Below are 17871 nucleotides of genomic sequence, written 5' to 3'. Positions count from 1 at the left end.
TATGGTATGTATACACATTTATACACATATATATATGCTCATATATACACATAAGTGAAATATCTGGGGCCAGACACAGTGATTCACACCTGTAATCCCAGCTCTTTGGGAGGCCAAGGCAGGAGGCTTACTTCAGGCCAGGAGTTTGAGACCAGCCCGCACAGCATAGTGAGACCCTGTGTCAACAAAAAACTAAAAACTTAGTTGGGCGTGGCAGCTGGTAGTTCCCAGCTACACGGGAGGCTGAAACAGGAGGATCACTTGAGCTCAGTTTGAGTGAACTGTGATCGCACCATTGCACTCCAGCCTGGGTGACAGAGTGAGACCTTATCTTTAAAATAAATAAATAAAATATCTGAAGTACAAAGGACATCGATGAAGGCTGACAGTGCCCTTTAAAGATGGTCTGCTCCTGTCTACCTCTCCAGGCTTATGTCTTCTTTCCTTCCAGCTCTTGTTAGTCTATTCACACTGGATTCTCTCAGTTCTTCAACACACCTCATGCTCCCTCCTTCCAGGGAGCTTCTGCATGATAGTCTTTCTACCTGGGTGGCTGTTCAACTCGCATCTGACTAATTCCTCAGATGTCAGTTTAGGGTTACCTCCTCAGGAAGCCTTCTCAGACTACTACTCCCTTCTCCCGATCCCCTGAGTCTGGCTAGATTCCTTTAATTTTAATTGTATTTATTTTTTGAGACGGACTCTCGCTCTGTTGCCCAGGCTGGAGTGCAGTGGCACGATCTCAGCTCACTGCACCCTCTGCATCCTGGGTTCAAGCGATTCTCCCTGCCTCAGCCTCCTGAGTAGCTGGCATTACAGGCACCCGCCACCATGCCTGGCTAATTTTTGTATTTTTAGTAGAGACAGGGCTTCACCATGTTGGCCAGGCTAGTCTCGAACTCCTGACCTAAGGTGATCCACCTGCCTCAGCCTCCCAAAGTGCTGGAATTACAGGCATGAGCCACCGGGCCTAGACTAGATTCCTTTATAATCTGCTTTTAGAGACACATTATTTTCCCTGTGGTGTTTAGCCGAGGAAATGGTGATCCTCTCCTTTGTGAGACTGTATTATCTGCCTCCTTTTGTGACTATAAGTTCAAAGAGAGCAGGTTTGTGTTTATCTCTCCATCCCCAGTGCCTTGAAAAGGGCCTGGTAATAATTAGAAGGGGCTCCAGAAATACTTGCTGATTACATAAATGAATAATCAATTTTTATTTTCTCCTTTGTGCTTTCTAGTATTTTTTCAAATTATAATGCTCATGTGATACTTGTATAATTTGTATAATTGTTTAAAATTTTACTTGTATGATTTGTATAATTGTTTAAAAAAATGTTCAAAAAAAAAGAAAGAAAAGCTTTTCCTTTCTGTTGGAGGCTGCAGCTGTTCTCTGCAGAGCCTGCTACCTTTGGCTCAGATTCCTCTGACTGCTACGGTTCCAGCTAGTTCATGCTATGGAAGATGATTGTGCTGCAGTGTCTCAAATTCTGCCCCCTCTGGGGAGATTCTTCCTCAGCACTACCTTTGGGTTGTTCACAAAGCAGGTGACTCAGAAGCCTGCTGTTATTTCTTTCCTGCCCTCAGGGATGCAGCCTGGTGGCTTTCGTGACTCAGCAAATGACCCGTGGACAAAGCGGCACACCAAGCCTGTCTTGCCAGCTAGTGACAAGTCAGTAGCATTGTACTGAGTACAAGTCCTGCTGCAGTGTCTCAGAATATATCTCTCGGCATGAACCCCTCACATTCTTCTCCTCTCTACTCCCCAATATTCAAAGAACTATAATCATTATGACTTTTCCTGTTGAGTCAAATCTAAGCCTTTTCAGAAAATCCGAGTGATTTCAAGTTTCAGTTTCAGATTCAAGTTCTTGCTTTCTTTGTACAAAATGACAGCATAAATGCAATTATGGTTGTAGCTAAGTGAGAGTAATTTCTCCATATGGTGCTTCAGGTGGCATTTAAGATATTTTTAAGACTTCTGTAGGCAAGTTAAAAAAATCCTGTTAGTCTGCAAACATTTCATCAGCCTCCACAACGTTCACCTACGTGTTGCAATGTTTCAAAGATAATTTGTCATTTCAAATCCTTTTTGGAATGAGCTGGGAAATAAATATGGACGATGCATCAGAGAGAATGAGTCCCTCAATCTGAAGAGGTATTATTCTGGCGGTCTGAGGATTTTAATTGTTATTTAAGTTCTGACTTTTCCACGGACTGATCTACCTTTCCCCAGGTTATGAACCCATGTTGAGGGACAATGTAGCAGCATAAAACCCTTGTTTTTCTGTATCTGAGATCCCTGGATCTGTTGCAGAGATCGCCATTTTGATGCCATTAAGTATTTTTCAGGGAATTTGGGGGTGAGTAGTAGCTATTCATCGATAGAATATCATCCATATTAGGACAAATGTGGCAGCCGGCAAGTTGCACTTATCCGGGCGTTGAGAGGAAAAGCTGATTACACAGCCCAGGGCAAATGGGGTGGAAACATCTTGGAGATTAGGTTCGCTCCCTGCGTCCTACATTTCAGAGGGATGTAATCATTGGTTTCATGTTTAATGTTTTCCATGGATGGCCTTTCCCTCTCATAGATTGTTTGTCTTGGGGTTGAAATAAATGCAAAATCTATTTTAGAGAATGTTACATGTGTAAATTTAGCTCAGAGCACAGAACATTAACATCAGTGGTCCTGTGACTGGTGCTTTGGGATAACTTCATTCCCCTTCAGTGACAGAAGGAGAAACTGAGGTCTAGATTGGTTAAGGTGATTTGGGTTGCGCCACATAATTAGTAGGTGGGATTTTGAAATGTTGAGCTCTTTCTAGAAGTGTTTGTTATGCCCTCATTCCTGTGAGAGCAAGGTCTGTCTCTGTGAGGGGGCAAAGTCCATTTCCCTGGGATTGCTCTCTGGAATGCTGTTCGTATCACTGCCACTTTTATCCTTCCACTATTCACTCCTGGTATCGAATCCCATTTTCACTCCAGCTTTTAGCTAGTCTCTCTGACATCCACATGCCAGTTCTAACAAATTCCCTTTCCTTGACATCAGCTCTTAAGTAAAAGAAACTCCTTGCTTCTGACTGGTCACATAATGGGAAGGTGAAACCCTAAAGCCACAGATGATGTCACCTGCCACATCTCATGTCTTTTCTTCGCCCCAGCTTGGAGTCCTTTCAAATGGAGCCGCCAGAATGTATTCTTTCTCTGCATCTTGTTTCTCTGCTTCTTTTTTGATCACTTCTTCTGATTTTCTAGGTCACACACTGAAGTCATCCACCCACCATAGGGAGGGACAGTGATTTAACTAAACAAAGTAGATCACTCCTTATATGCAAGGTATTAGGGGAAATGAAAAGGTAAACCTCAGACAATTCTTTCCTTCAAGTTGCTTTGAATCCAGGGTAGAAAGCAAATATGTCTGCAGCCATTTATGGGGGGCAATGGGGTAAGAGAAGTATAAACAACATGCTACAGAAGCACAGAACTGGAAATGAACTGAAAGGGAATGAGGGAAGGCTTCATGGAGGAAGTGGCATTTGACCTGCAGTTTAATGCTGGAAAGACCTATACATCTTGTTCTTTAAAAGGAAGCACTTACTGGTTGAACTATGACCTCTGGGGCTTTCATTGACTGTAGGTCATAGCAGCAGGACTGGGAAGCTTCAGCTATATTATAGGATACATCTAGGGCAAAGCCTGGCTTAAGCCTCTCTTTCTCCTCTTCTGGTAGTAAAGGGATGGTTTAATCTTTTGAGAGAAGTTAGAGTTAGTAATCTGTGGGCAGTAATACTTCTTGCTGTTGGAGGTAATGCTCCTATGTGTGAATATGTGTACTGCAGATGTCCCCATCCCCTCTGCCCTCCTCCTGCTCCTGTCCCTTCTGCCTCTTCTCCACTCCTGTGCAGTCCAGGGTCGGAAGCAAGCCTCTTTGGGCAGAAAGCTGCTGGAGTTATTAAATGCATTTCTCCCAGGTTAAACAGCCCTCAAGCTTTAGTGCCTAGGAATTGCTTAGGGGTATTTTATTAAAAAGCAGTTTGAATTCAGGACTTCTGGGGTGAACCTGAGATTTTGCATTTCCAATAAGCAAGTGAGGTCAATTCTGCTGGTCTTCCCACCATACTTGCGTGTGATCTTCATTAACTAATTTTACTAAACATGAACTAAGGGGCAAAGAAAACAGTGTAGGGATTGCTTTGGGAAAAACTCTCTCAAACCACCTTTTTCCTCTGCTCTCACACCATCACAACGAACATCAACACAGAAGCCTTCTGTGACCAAAGGCGCGGGGGTTTTTCTCCCCGACATGAAGCAGTATACACCAGCTGGGTGTTCTCCAATTCAGTTCCGACACTACGTACCTGGAGACAGAGTCAGAGTCCCCAGGTTGACGACTCAGTCCCACAAGACCACCCTCTCCATGACCCACCAGTTGTAAGTCGGGGTTCCTCCAGAACTTCTGACCAACCAGCTTCAAGCTGGGGTTCCCACGACTCCCTCTCTGGGTTTGATTAATTTGCTAGAGCAGCTCACAGAACTCAGAAACACACTTACCGGTTTATTAAGAAGGATATTTTAAAGAATACAAGTAAACAGCCAGATTAAGAAATATATAGCGTGTGGTCTGCAAGGGTCCCAAGCGTAGGAGCTTCTGTCCCCAGGAGTTGAGCGGTGCCATCCGCCTAGCACATGCGAGTTCTTCTTCACCTTCCTGTCAGCTTCCACAGGTTCAGCTCTCCAAAACCCATCCTCTTGGGGTTTTATGGAAGCTTCATGATGTCACCATTCCTTCCCCCAGTGTATAGGGTGGGATTCTCTGTGCGGAGGTTCTTAAGACCCACAATCAGAAAGGTGGAGAAGATTAGAGTCCTGCCTTGGGGCAGATAAGGAGAGGGCAGGAGAGAGATTCTGTTTCCTGAGTTCTGGCCCTGAGGCCTAACACACACAGCATTATAAAAAAAGACCAACAATGGCTATGGGAGTTATGAGCCAGGAACATTGAATGAAAATTATATGTATTAATATACATTAAAATTAATTATATATGTATTATATATATTAAAATATATGTATATAATAACACAGGAATGAATGGGGAATCCCATGAAATCCTATTTACCCCTGGGGACTTCAAACGAGAATGTGTAAATAGTACCTTAAGCCCCAGGTAGGCAAGGACCATTATTTCCATTTTCTTGGTTCCCTTTGATAAGCAAATTGACCAAATTTAGTAATTTCAAATTCATAGGCATTGTATCATCTACTTCACATGTTTCACAGAGGAATGCATTTCGGTAAGGATTCTCAGAGACAGTTTCTTCTCTTAGGAAGGCAGTATGGTATATTGTGAAAATGTGGGCCTTGGCTGGGCTTGGTGGCTCATGCCTGTAATCCCAGCACTTTGGGAGGCTGAGGCGGGCAGATCACTGGGTCAGGAGTTTGAGACCAGCCTGGCCAACATGGTGAAACCCCATCTCTACTAAAAACACAAAAAATTAGCTGGGTAGGGCACCTGTAATCCCAGCTACTCAGGAGGCTGAGGCAGGAGAATCGCTTGAACCCAGGAGGCGGAGGTTGCAGTGAGCCGAGACCGCGCCACTGCACTCCAGCCTGGACAACAGAGACTCTGTCCAAAAAAAAAAAAAAAAAAAAAAAAAAAAAAAAAGGAAAGAAAGAAAATGTGGGCCTCCAGGTCAGAATGATTTGGGGTCAAGACTTTTTCTTAAACGTGCAACCTCAAGTGAGTCACTATCCTCTCTAGTCCGAGTTTCCTCAGCCTTGAGGTGGTGATAACACCTACCCTGCTGGGTGGTTGTGAAGATTAGTAATTTTGTTGATAAAGTGATCTCTTCAGGTATGGTCCAGATTGAGTGTTCTCAGCTAGGCTGTGCATTTCCATTAGGAAATGGGCTTTATTGAACTGGATATCCCTAGAGTCTAGTACACTAACATATATTAGGCACTTAGTAGCTGTTTATTTTTTCATTTTTTATTTTTTATTTTGAGACAGGATCTAGCTCTGTCACCCAGGCTGCAGTGCAAGGGCTTAAGTGATCCTCCTGCCTCGGCCTCTCGAGTACCTGGGACTACAGGCATGCACCACCACACCCAGCTAATTTTTTAACATTTATTTTTTGTAGAGATAGGGTCTTACTGTGTTGCCCAGTCTGGTCTCAAACTCCTGGGTCCATGCAATCCTCTCGGCCAGTAACTGTTTATTAAGCAAGGATCACATAAATACTCCACTAACAAGCTGGGCATGGTGGCTTACACCTGTAATCCCAGCACTTTGGGAGGCCGAGGCGGGCAGATTGCTTGAGGTCAGGAGTTCGAGACCAGCCTGGACGACATGGTGAAACCCCGTCTCTATTAAAAACACAAAAAATAGCCAGGCGTGGTAGTGTGTGCCTGTAGTCTCAGCTACTCAGGAGGCTGAGGCAGGAGAATCACTTGAACCTGAGAGACAGAGGTTGTAGTGAGCCGAGATTACACCAGTGTACTCCAGCCTGGGTGACAGAGTGAAACTGTCTCAAAAAAAACAAAACAAAACAAAACAAAACTCCACTAACTTGTTAATTAGTGTATACCTTTGTATTGATCTATAACCTTTAACTTATTTATATTTTGTCTTTATAAATAGCCTCTTTGGGAAAATATTTTTCTTCTCTTTTCTCTTTAAAACACCTCCTACTCCCTCCCCCTACCAAGCTTAGAGCAAGTACATATTTCCAGGTTTGATTAAAGGCCAGAGTAGGATTTAGGAATTTCTTCAGAACACTGTTGAAACAATGCTGGAATATGACTTTGGATTAACATCCTTTTACCTTCCTAGGACTCAGCTCACACGACCATGATATTATTTTGTGGGTGGACTTTAAAAGATTTCTACATCAATTAAAACCTAGTTTGACTTAAGCCCTGCAAAATTTTACTTCCTTCCCAACAATAGGAAATCACAGCTCCCTTCTATGAGCAAAGCTGACTTCAATTGCTCCTAACACATGTCAGAGGTGACGCTTCACTCTTAAAGGTGCTTCTGAGGCTGCAGTTTCAAGAAGTCAGTAGTGTGAAAACTGGATCCCTCTATGACAATTTTCAGGTAAAAAGAAAAAAGCATCAAGGAATTAAGAGTTGTACTGAGGCTTCTTATTCTTCTAACTGATGATGATGATTTTTAGACAGGAGATATACGGACCTCGTATTGACTCTACCCCTAACTACGAACGTGACCCAAGGACAATTACTTGAACTTTGGGAACCTCAGTTTTCTTATCTATAAGTGGAATTTACAAGGCGAAGATATGAGGATTGAAGGAGATAATGTATATGAAGTGCCTATGGAGCCGGGCACAGCACTTCACAACTGTAATCTCAGCATTTTGGGAGGCTGAGAAGGGAGGATCGCTTGAGCTTAGGAGTTTGAGACCAGCTTGGGCAATATGGCGAAACCCTGTCCCTACAAATAAAAAATTAAAAAATTAACGGGACATGGTGGTGCCCGCCTGTAGTCCCAGCTACTTTGGAGGCTGAGGTGGGAGGATGGCTTTAGCCCACGGGGTTGAGGCTGCAGTGAGCCAAGATCGCACCACTGCACCCCAGCCTGGGTGACAGAGTGAGACCCTGTGTTAAATAAACAAATAAATAAAGGGCCTATCAGTGTTTGGCTAATATTGTGATTAAGAATAAATCAGAGTTCCAATAAACTATTATTTCTAGAAAAAAAATAGTGAAAAAAATCACCTTAAAAATACCTTCCAAATTTTTTTCCCATTTACTTATTTGAAAACAGAATCTATTCAGGACAAAATTCTATCTTCAAGTACCAAATGGGTGATACAGTTCGCATTTATCCAAAAGCAGATTAAAGACAATGCCTTTTCTTGCCTACCTACTTGGAAAAGATCTCAGTGTCACTCAAATCACATTCCAAATCTCAACGACATTAAGGCCTCAAATCCTCTTAGGAAAGGTTTGAAGGTAGTTCATTTCAGTAATGATTAGACACCTGGGGACAAAACAGTACCTTGGCATCAAGGTCTGTACTGATTCACCCGCACAGAAATAGCAGTAACAAGATCTTCAACTCTGAGGTGTTCAAATAAGCAGACAAACTCCCTCGTGAGGCCCAGGCCTCTTGACATCCGGACTCAGTCTTTCTTTCTCAGATCGCCAAGGGTCTGGCCCATTTCTCAGCCTAAACCTATTTTGCGTTTAATTCAAACCAAAGTAACTTACCCGCCAGCAGTTAAAAAGCTACTAGGAGGCAGCGTAGGCGGGAGATGCGAGAGGAAAAGGCTCCTGTCAGGGTTTGGGCTTATGTGTGGATTCTTGAGTTCTCCTTCTTTGTTCCTTTTAGCACTTACGATCAAGAACGGCTAGGCTGAGGGGGCAGGGGGGCCAGGCCACTGGAGCGAAACGGCCTCTCCGGATCTGGAGGCGTGGGAACCTCGGGAATAGTGGGGAGTTCCAGACCGGTTCCCTTCCCCCATCTGAACAAGTCCAGAGCGTGCGCCTTGAGAGGCGCCCGGAAACAGGGAAGCTGGGGACACGTAGCGAGAGACTGGTTGTCGCCCTGGCTGTCCGTCTTAGACCTAGCTTAGCGACCACCGCCTTCAATCCCGCAGCCCGGATCAGACGGTGCCAAAGGACAGCACTGCTTCCCACCCCGGCCCAACGGCTCGGCTGCTGATTGGGCACCGCCGCCTCCCGCCCCGCCTCCCCAGCCACCTCGGGCGCCGCTGCACGTTTCCACTGGTCTTCAGCCCTGCCGATCAGTTTACTGCTCACCTCCCCCAAACAGCTCGTCAGGCCGGCGCGTGCTAGGAAGGCGGGGCCTGTGGCCTGTGGGGCGGAGCCTCGGTGGAGGTCGGCGCAGCTGCCCCTTTGGGCTTTGGCTCTGGACTGGAGCGCAGCATCCTTCGAGGCTGCAGCCGCCACGGCTGTTGCCGTAAGCGATCCTCCTGCCTCAGCCTCCCGAGTAGCTGGGACTCGGGACCAGCCTCCCGAGTACTGGTCAGGTAAAGAGAGTCTTGTCTGTTCTGCTGGCCATCTGCCCGTCTCTTCTTCCCGACCAAAGGCTGCCTGCTCCGCCTTCCCCCGTGGCTTTCAGGGTTCTTGGAATGAGGCATCGAGTCTATTTACCCCGCCAGCTTATCTTCCTCCCCTTCTGTGTCGGTTCCTCCAGCTCCCCCACCAAGCTGCTCCCAAGTACGTTGGTGGGCCCTCCGGGTCATCCCAACGCTCCTCACTACAGAACTCCTGTCGTTAACTCTCAGGTCCCAGCCCCCTTGACCCGCCAGTGCAGTCTCATTCCCAGCTTAGCACAGGAAAGGTGGAGGGCGGGAGGGCGGGGGAGGGAGAGATGCAGCGCTTTTTTTTTTTTTTTTTTTTTTTTGAAGCTGGATGTGTTTAGCGCAGAGGGGGAGCACCACAATGGGATTGCATTGGGAACAGAAGCAGCTTCATGACTATGGTTGGCAATAACTAGAAAGGTATCTGTTGCTGCTTTTTGCTTGTGTTTATAGGTGACATTTACCATCACCGTTTTCTTCTTCTTTCATCATCATCATCACCATTGCCACTACCACCACCTCCAAGGCCACTACCATCACAGCATCTCTGTTCCTCCATCAGAGCTCTTCAAGTTCTGTAAAGGCAGATTCTCTAAAGGCATGTAAGTGCTGACGGATCCCCCAACCCCCTCCCCCACCACCAAATAACGAGCAGTGCTCTTGCCCCCTGAGGCCAGAGCCAAGCCCTCATTTAACTCAAGGACAAGTAGTTGGGAGCAGAGTGTGAGCTGGGAGGATTTTCCTTATCCTCATTTGCAATTGAGATTGCCAAAGAAAACCCTTTATTTTAATCATCCACATTTCTGCTTGCTGTCTCCTGGAGAGTTCCATGTTAGCACTCACACACTCTGAATGGGCTGAATGCAGAGCCTGAACCTGTGGTATATATGGGGAGTTGCAGTCACTGAGAGGTGAATGTCCAGACCCAATCTTTTAAGAAGACCAGGTGGAGTAGCAGACAACCTGACTTTCTGTTACAGTAGCTCCAGCTGTACTAAAGCATGTTTACTATTCATGTTTGCATATGGGACATGTGCCATCATCTGCTATGCCCGCTTGTGTGTGTATTGGCAGGGTGGGGAGGGGCGCATCTAAATTCCTAGGAGAGAGAATTATATTCTGTTCTCTACACCAGGTAGCATCTTATAGGCACACCAATGGGATTCAACAGCCGTTGCTTAGCTGTTTCTAGGGCTTACTGCAAATCTCTTGGATCACAGACTTATTAACCCTTTTTTGGGAGGGAAAACAGTAAAGCTGAGAATTGCATACCAGATTAACTGTCATTGTGGAAGATGTTGCTTCCACAATGAATCAGTGAGGTCTCGGGTCTTCTTGATCAGATATCTAAACACTAGTCTCCTTTCTCTCAACTGTGTTACAGTCCAGGAGCAGGACCAATGAATAGTTAGACATATTGCAGGAACAAAGAAGCAATGGCCTCAATGGAGGGAAACAATGGAGAAGAGTAGCGAGACAGTATATTGTAATGGCTAAACTCATAAACCTGTCAGACATAGGTTCAAATCCTGGACCAGCCACTGACTAGCTCAGTGATTTTTGCAAGTTGCTTGCCTCTTTAATTTTAATTTCTCATCTGTAAAATAGGGATAATACTACCTGTCTCTTAGGAGAAGGTGTGAGGATTAAACGAGATAATATAGGTAAAATATTCAGTAGTTTCTGGCACATAAGTGGGGAATTTATAGTAACTGCTATTAATAATACTAGTCAAGAAGGATAATAAAGGCCAGTCTCTGTTCCTAAAAATTATGCATTTTTTCCATTGTCTTTATCCTTTTTAGGTGTCAGAGCTGATGCAAATGGGGTATGGTAGTCTTCAGGTTCCTCATAGCACTACATCTTAGAGGGGTGCCACTATTGAAGCCACCTGTGTTTGGACAGACATTTCTCTCACCAGCCTTCACAAGTACTTAGCAGATTCTTAGTTGAGATACGTTAAAGATGCAGCTTTAGAGAAGATTTCCAGGCCTCTGGCCCTATTCTAGACTGCTTCTTTCTCACTGAGTGTTCAATGCACTGACTGTGATTGATGAAGCCTTTGTCACAGGCTTAACCCTGCCTAGACCAAATGCTTTGGCCAAGGGAATGGGGTCCCATAGGACCTATGATTGTCTAAGGGTAGGTCTCATATCCTGGTCATCCTCCCTTTCCAGACATAAAATTGGTGGAGCTGTTCCCAGAGGAAGAGGAATGGGGACAGACTGGAACTTGATGTGATGATGGTAAATATCCTTGATAGAAAATTGAGAAATGCTTCTCTCCTATCTCATATACCATGCCTCAAAGTCTAGTTTTACGTTCAAGTTTTGGATTCATGCACACCATCCCAAGCTGTGGTGTGCTTTAGATGATCTTGCCTTTAATGGTTTTCTTATTAAAACTTTATTCGTATCAGTGTAAAAATTCATAATGGATATTTCATATCTTGCAGTGATGCTACTGTTGGTAGTATGACCATGTTTAGGGGCTATTCATAATCTCTTGTTGGGACCCGGTTTTAATAGTAGCTATTATTTTTAGATGTACATAGTCTCTGTCTTAAATATCAGCTTAATTCTCAACAGGTCCCAGCCTGTGTTGACAGAATTACAGCTGTTAATCTGATTTGCCTGATCTTGCAGAGATGCTAAACCATGGGAATTGTATTCTCCTGCAGCAAATATAAGCTTGCACCAACAGGCTGGCACTGTGAAGGAACTGAAGCATCTCTGTATTTAGTGTTTGTGCTGAAGTGCTGACAAAGCATCAACCCCATGCTCTGTAAAATAGTAATTACTAAAGCGGGGAGATGTAAAGAAGGAAACAAACCTCTTTACCTTGTCAGCGCATAAAAGCAAGGGTCTGAGAAATGGAGCATTCCCTCTCACTTATGTTTCTCAAGTTCCCTGGCTAAAAGTAAACAATCTCCCAGAGTAACCTGGATTTCTGTGTTTATCTACGCTTTCAGCAAATACTGCCTTAGTGCATGTTTGAGGATGAGGGAGAGAGAAGAGAGTTGGTCCTCCTTGTGGACATCCTTACCTCCCCACTGGCCTGAAATGACCATGATCTCTGTAATGCATCTCTCTAGGAAGCAGACTACTAGTTAAGTTTTTTTTTTCTTTAACCAACATACCTCCTATTTCCTTAACTTGATACTGGCTTGTTTTATGTTCCATCTTATTCGAACTATGCCTATCTCTTCCTTCTAAAGTGTCATAGGTCACTGCTAATGATGAACACCTTTCAAATGAAACGCTTTTTTACTGTGGCCTTCCACGTGACAGGCTATTGGGCAAAATATTTTGGAGGTAGCCAGGACTTTTTTTTTTTTTTTTTTTTTTTTTTTTGTTGAGACAGAGTCTCGCTCTGTTGCCCAGGCTGGAGTGCAGTGGCGCGGTCTCGACTCACTGCAAGCTCCGCCTCCCGGGTTCACGCCATTCTCCTGCCTCAGCCTCCTCAGTAGCTGGGGCTACAGGTGCCCACCACCACGCCCGGCTAATTTTTTGCATTTTTAGTAGAGACGGGGTTTCACCGTGTTAGCCAGGATGGTCTCGATCTCCTGAACTTGTGATCTGCCTGCCTTGGCCTTCCAAAATGCTGGGATTACAGGCGTGAGCCACCACGTCCGGCCAGCCAGGACTTTTTAACGTTCATGTTTGTCATCAGGATCTGGGCATTAATGGGGAAGTAGCAGGGACCGCCAGAATGCTGACTGGGAGGATAGACAAGGCTGTAAAAGTGGGGCAGGAGACACCATTATGATGCTGCTGCCAGGATACTAGTACTCACACCCCTGCCACAGGCCTTCCAGTATGAGTGCTCTAGTTCATGTTTTTGTTAAAGAAGCTCAGAGAACATGATATGATCTGAAGACTAGTAGTCTAGAAATGCGTCAGACAGCAGCGCTTGTTGTTAAACACTCCTTTAGCCATAGTTGCCCTGTTTTTCCATTTTTCCCCCACGTGAGTATCTATCCACATTCATCTAGGCCTAGGTGCTTTCTCCAATGATGTCCTCCGTGAAACATAAGGAAAAATATGGACCTTTCAAAGAGAAAGAGAACTGTCTGCTTATTAGGAGAAGCCCTCCCTGGTGATTCACTCACCATAGTAATTTTGGGAAACCTCATGGTTTCCAAAACCTTAATATTTGCACAAATGAAATTCAAATGAAATTGAATGAATGCCATCTTTTGAGCAGCACACAGGTGACTGTAGCACTGTCTCATGTTCTCTAAAATCTCTTCTTTAGAGTTTCAAGAACTCTTTTCAGTCTCTTCTCAGTAGAGAAGATAATACTTCTAAGTATTAAAGAGCAGGTTTTTTGCTCTTTGCTATGGTAAGGATTGCTGAGCCAGAATGGAGAAAGTATTTGGGAAGAATTGCTGTCACAGTGTTTAATGGTTTTCCTCCTCTGTGAGAATTACAACTGAGCAAACATTGTTATGTTTAAATGTGTTCAGTCCCCAAGAGGCAGTGAGTAAAATCTTTGTTACCATTTTCAAAGTGTGCATTGCTGCTTTGATCTCTTCACTGACCGAAAGCACATCCCTATGGTCTCAGCCCTGTGCGTACTAATAAAGCTGATTTCTCACCGTTACACCATGGAGTCCATGTAGTTTGTTGATGCTCTATTCTGAGAAAAATGTCCTCAAAGTCTATTCCAAGGGCAAGACTCAAGTGAGCATGAGTTGTATGTTTTCTCTGTGTCCATCCTTGGCTTAATACAGAAGACTTAAATTCCTTTCTTTGGTTATGTAATCTGCTGGTTCCTCTGTGAAGTAGGTAAATGATGCTGTACCTCTCCTGCAGATGAGGAAATCAAGGATCATAGAGATTAATATGTTTGCTTACGGGGCCAGCTCTCAATGGAATCTGGATAGTATATACCTGCTAGGCTTGCATTCTATTTTCTATCTGTGCTCTAGTAAGCCTAAGCCACAGAGAACATTCCTGGCTTTATCATGTTTTAAACTTACAAAGCAGGATAAACCATAAATAAAGTTCAGTATGCTGGGTATGAATATAGTGAAAAGCAAGAGTTGCTTTTTTAGGCATTAAAATTATTCTCCTTTCTCTTTTTAGATGAAGGCAGCCACTTTAGAAAATTTTCTAAGCCTAGCTCATATTTGGAGAGCTTTGCAAATAATTTTTTAAAAGCCCACAGTTCTGCAGAAAATGGATTTCATCTACAGAATTGGCATCAGTCCTGTCCTTGTTTGCCAATGTCCCCATCTCTCTTTATTTCTATTTCTATTGTAGCATCCTCTACCTTCCACTTACAGGAGACTAGCCGGGCTTTCCCTCTTTCCTACCCATCCAACCCCAAGTAAATATGAATAAAACATATCACATATAATGGAGGTACTGGCCTTGTGTTAAGATCACCCTCCGATTTATTTTCAGCTGGTCCTAATTTTAAGCTCCGAAAACGTAATTTAATTCTAATTTTCACGATATTTGAAGAACTGAAACTCCATGATACCACACCATCTTAAGGAAGACTGTGGTAGGTTGAAAAAAAAAACCTTAATGTTTTTTCAAGCAGCAAGCAACAGTAACTCTTATGCCCAAATTTTCTCTAGTTAAGTGAGAAGATATTTTTCTAGTTATACAGTGGAGAAAACTGAGATGGGAGATTAAAAGTGACTTGCCCAAGGTCACACACGGTCAGTGGCACAGCCAAGAATAGATCCAGGTCACCTGACTCCCTGGGCTTTGTTCATTACATCACTCAACTTCTCTTTAGGAAGTAACAGCCCTGCAGCCTACGAAAATGAAGGCAGTCAACTCTCAGACTCAGTTTCTACGTCTTGACTTTTTTTTTTTTCTTCATCTTTTGTTAAAATGTATCAATAGCTGCCACATTGCAGCACCATTAGCTAAATTCAGGAACTTAACAGAATTTATTAAGAAAAACAAAATTCTGATATCATAGTCACAAACTTGGCAAATGATAAAGCAAAAGGGAGACATAGCTGAAGACTCCAAAGTAGTTGTGCAGGGAGCTTCTGCCTGAACCACATCTAAGAAGGAAGAAACACACAGAAGAGAGGAAAGGGAGATATAGTCTAAGACTATGTATAGAAAGGTATGACATGGACCCAGGGCAACAGCTTCAGGAACACTAAGGTCATGAATAACAACAGGATTTGAAAAAAATGCTAACTCGACTTTTTTTTTTGAGACAAAGTCTCCCTCTGTCGCCCAGGCTGGAGTGCAGCAGCATGATCTTGGCTCAACGCAACCTCCGCCTCCTGGGTTCAAGCAATTCTCCTGCGTCAGCTTCCTGAGTAGCTAGGATCACAGGCGTGCGCCACCACACCTGGCTGATTTTTTTTTTTGCATTTTTAGTAGAGACAGGGTTTCACCATCTTGGCCAGGCTGGTCTCGAACTCCTGACCTTGTGATCCGCCCGCCTCGGCCTCCCAAAGTGCTGGGATTACAGGCATGAGCCACCGTGCCCAGCCAAAGTTGACTTTTTAAAAAGAGGGCTTTTAGCATTTCAATCAGTGCATGATGTACAAATCCAGCTGCTTGAAAAAGATGGGCCAAATTCACAGAGAGCAAGGAAGCAGAACTACTCAATTTTCATTTTGCTCCTGTCATTTTCATTCAAGCCTTGCAGATAAGAGTCTCCATCTACAAAGACAGGTATATGAAAATTATCTCTTTATTTTTTAGAAACCATGTTCATTTCTATTTCAAGCCTTTTCTTTCTGGAAAAGTGGAAAACTTAACGTCAGTCCTTCTCAGTATTATACCACCCCCCAGAGTTGTGTCAAGGTTCCAGGGGACTGACAGTGCCACGGCATGGGAAGAGGGACCTTCTGGTCATTGAGGCATCAGAATGCATGGGTTACTCTGTAGCACCCAGTAATTCTGCTCTCCCAGCTCTCTCAGTTGGAGTCATCTGTGGCTGTGTCCAACTGGAGCTTGACCCACAGAATTCTTTTGTTGACATTTCCTATGGTTCCTACTTACCTAGATATAGCACGCAGGGCTCTAGGGTCTTGTGACCTCTCTGGGGACACTGCCAGGAAGTAGGGCCTGGGTGTCCTTCCTCCAGCATCCACAAGCCTCTTGCCTTCCTTTCCCAACAGCCCTGGGGAGATAATTCTTTTTTCAGGGTTCTTCAGGACTCTTTGTGTTGATAAATCTCACTCCTTTTTACATGCTTCAAGAAATTCCCTGTGTTCTAAGAGTTTAGAATTTTGAGAAACACAATCTAGGAATAATCACAGGCTATTTATCTTTTTCTCCTTACCACATACCTCTCCTGATGCAATGAATTCCAATTCTAATACCTGCCTTATGGGGGTTAAGCAAAGGGGAAAATACAAGGAGAAATAAAAGTAAACATAGATTAATATCCGTGTTTCTGAATATTACTTTTTTTAGAAGTACAGCAATTGGGGATGTCTGCCTTTTTCACATCTACTTTCTTTTCTCTGGGAATGACCCCAATATATAGGTGTGGGGTCCCTGTAGACATGACTCTGTTCCTGGCCAGGACTAGTTAAACCAGGGATCTGGAAATCTGATCCAAGGTGGGCCAGATGGAATGTCTTCCCAAAACTGGAGTTTTGGGTTGAAGGATTGCATTGACTAAGAGTCACTGGAGTTAAGTCACAGTAAGAGAAGTGCTCCAGGGAGATACCTGTGAGCCTGATGCAGGAGGGCCACTGGAAGCCTCTGCTTTCTCTTCTTCCAACTCTTGGCCTTTCTACTCTTTCTCTGATTTTATGAAACTGCCCACGAATTTCATGAGATTCAATATGCTTCTCTTTTTGCTTAAGGTAGTCAAAATCAGTTTCATTTGCTCGCAACCAAGAGAAACTTAAGAATGGTCTTCAAATTTGCAAAGAAAGAAAAACATGATGAAGAGGAAACTGAAACTTAAAATAGGTGAAGAGATAGTAAGATAGAATCTGGCTATTTAAGATGTGTTTTTCTAATAATTTAAAGTGACAGTTGCAAGAGCTGTATTTGTGATCCTGGCAAAACTTTCACTTTTATTTTTTTCTGAGGAACATTTAAAACTGTCAGCACTGCTTCGTAGCAGGGTCACTGATAAACTAGAGAACAGTCAGAAATATGTAGGATTTTCGAGGCTAAACACTTTTCTATTTGAGGGCTTGCTGAAGGGCCTGGGATGGTTTACTCAGCATGAGAAAGTGTCTCAGGAAACATGATTGGCGGTCAGGTGTTTAAAGGGCCATTGGGCAGGAAAGGAGTTGGATATACTCACTGCAGCTCTGGAAGTGAGCAAAAAGCACCAATGAAAATAAATGAATGGAAATAGATTTTGACTTAGAAAAGGAGAGTTTTGTTTTTTTTTTACATTTAGAGCTGTCTGGAAGGCCATGAGGCTTCCTTTTGGGGCACAGAACTCTTTGCAATAGAAGAGCTCAAGGTGAGACCGGAGAACCATTCACAAAGGTTGCATTGAAGGAGAGGGCCCAGCCTTGGGAAGGAGGTGGGATGAGATGAATAATGTCTAAGTTTTCTTTAAATCTAAGATTCCATCATTTTCCCTATGACTATTATTAACTCATAGACTAGAAATTCCAACCTGCATTTTTATAGAATTCAATAGGCATGAAAGCATTTCATGAATATAATTTATAAAAAACTTCTTCCTGACCAGGCACAGGGGCTCATGCCTATAATCCCAGCTCTTTGGGAGGCCAAGGTGAGAGGATCACCTGAGGTCAGGAGTTCGAGACCAGCCTGGCCAACATGGTGAAACCCTGTCTCTACTAAAAATACAAAATTAGCTGGGTGTGGTGGCACGTG

The 17871-nt window shown here is 43.8% G+C and overlaps 1 protein-coding gene and 1 long non-coding RNA gene across 8 annotated transcripts in view; one reads left to right on the top strand and one right to left on the bottom strand.

Moving 5' to 3' along the window:
* Nucleotides 1-4534: 4534 nt before the first annotated feature.
* On the bottom strand, nt 4535-8653 carry LOC129527027 (uncharacterized). 2 transcript variants are annotated; one of them, XR_008671862.2, is made up of 2 exons: nt 8232-8653; nt 4535-4869 (listed from the first exon to the last, which is right to left on the bottom strand). It is a non-coding gene; the product is annotated as an uncharacterized lncRNA (long non-coding RNA). The 2 variants fall into 2 exon arrangements; XR_008671861.2 differs by having other exon boundaries at nt 4535-4825.
* Nucleotides 8654-8868: 215 nt separating this feature from the next.
* The window catches only part of FMN1 (formin 1), a 423460-nt gene continuing 414457 nt past the window's right edge, over nt 8869-17871 (top strand). For 3 of the 6 annotated variants that reach the window (XM_031002405.3, XM_055363223.2, XM_055363226.2), the window contains exons 1-3: nt 8870-9013; nt 9521-9669; nt 11245-11313. The gene's annotated coding sequence lies outside the window, so the exon portion shown is untranslated. Of the gene's footprint in view, nt 9014-9520; nt 9670-11244; nt 11314-17871 lie in introns of all 6 variants that reach the window. The other 3 variants (XM_055363227.2, XM_055363225.2, XM_055363224.2) reach the window with 3 other exon arrangements.

Source organism: Gorilla gorilla, chromosome 16, assembly GCF_029281585.2.
Source record: "Gorilla gorilla gorilla isolate KB3781 chromosome 16, NHGRI_mGorGor1-v2.1_pri, whole genome shotgun sequence".
NCBI classification, from domain to species: domain Eukaryota; kingdom Metazoa; phylum Chordata; class Mammalia; order Primates; family Hominidae; genus Gorilla; species Gorilla gorilla.
This window is presented reverse-complemented; position numbering and strand designations above follow the sequence as displayed.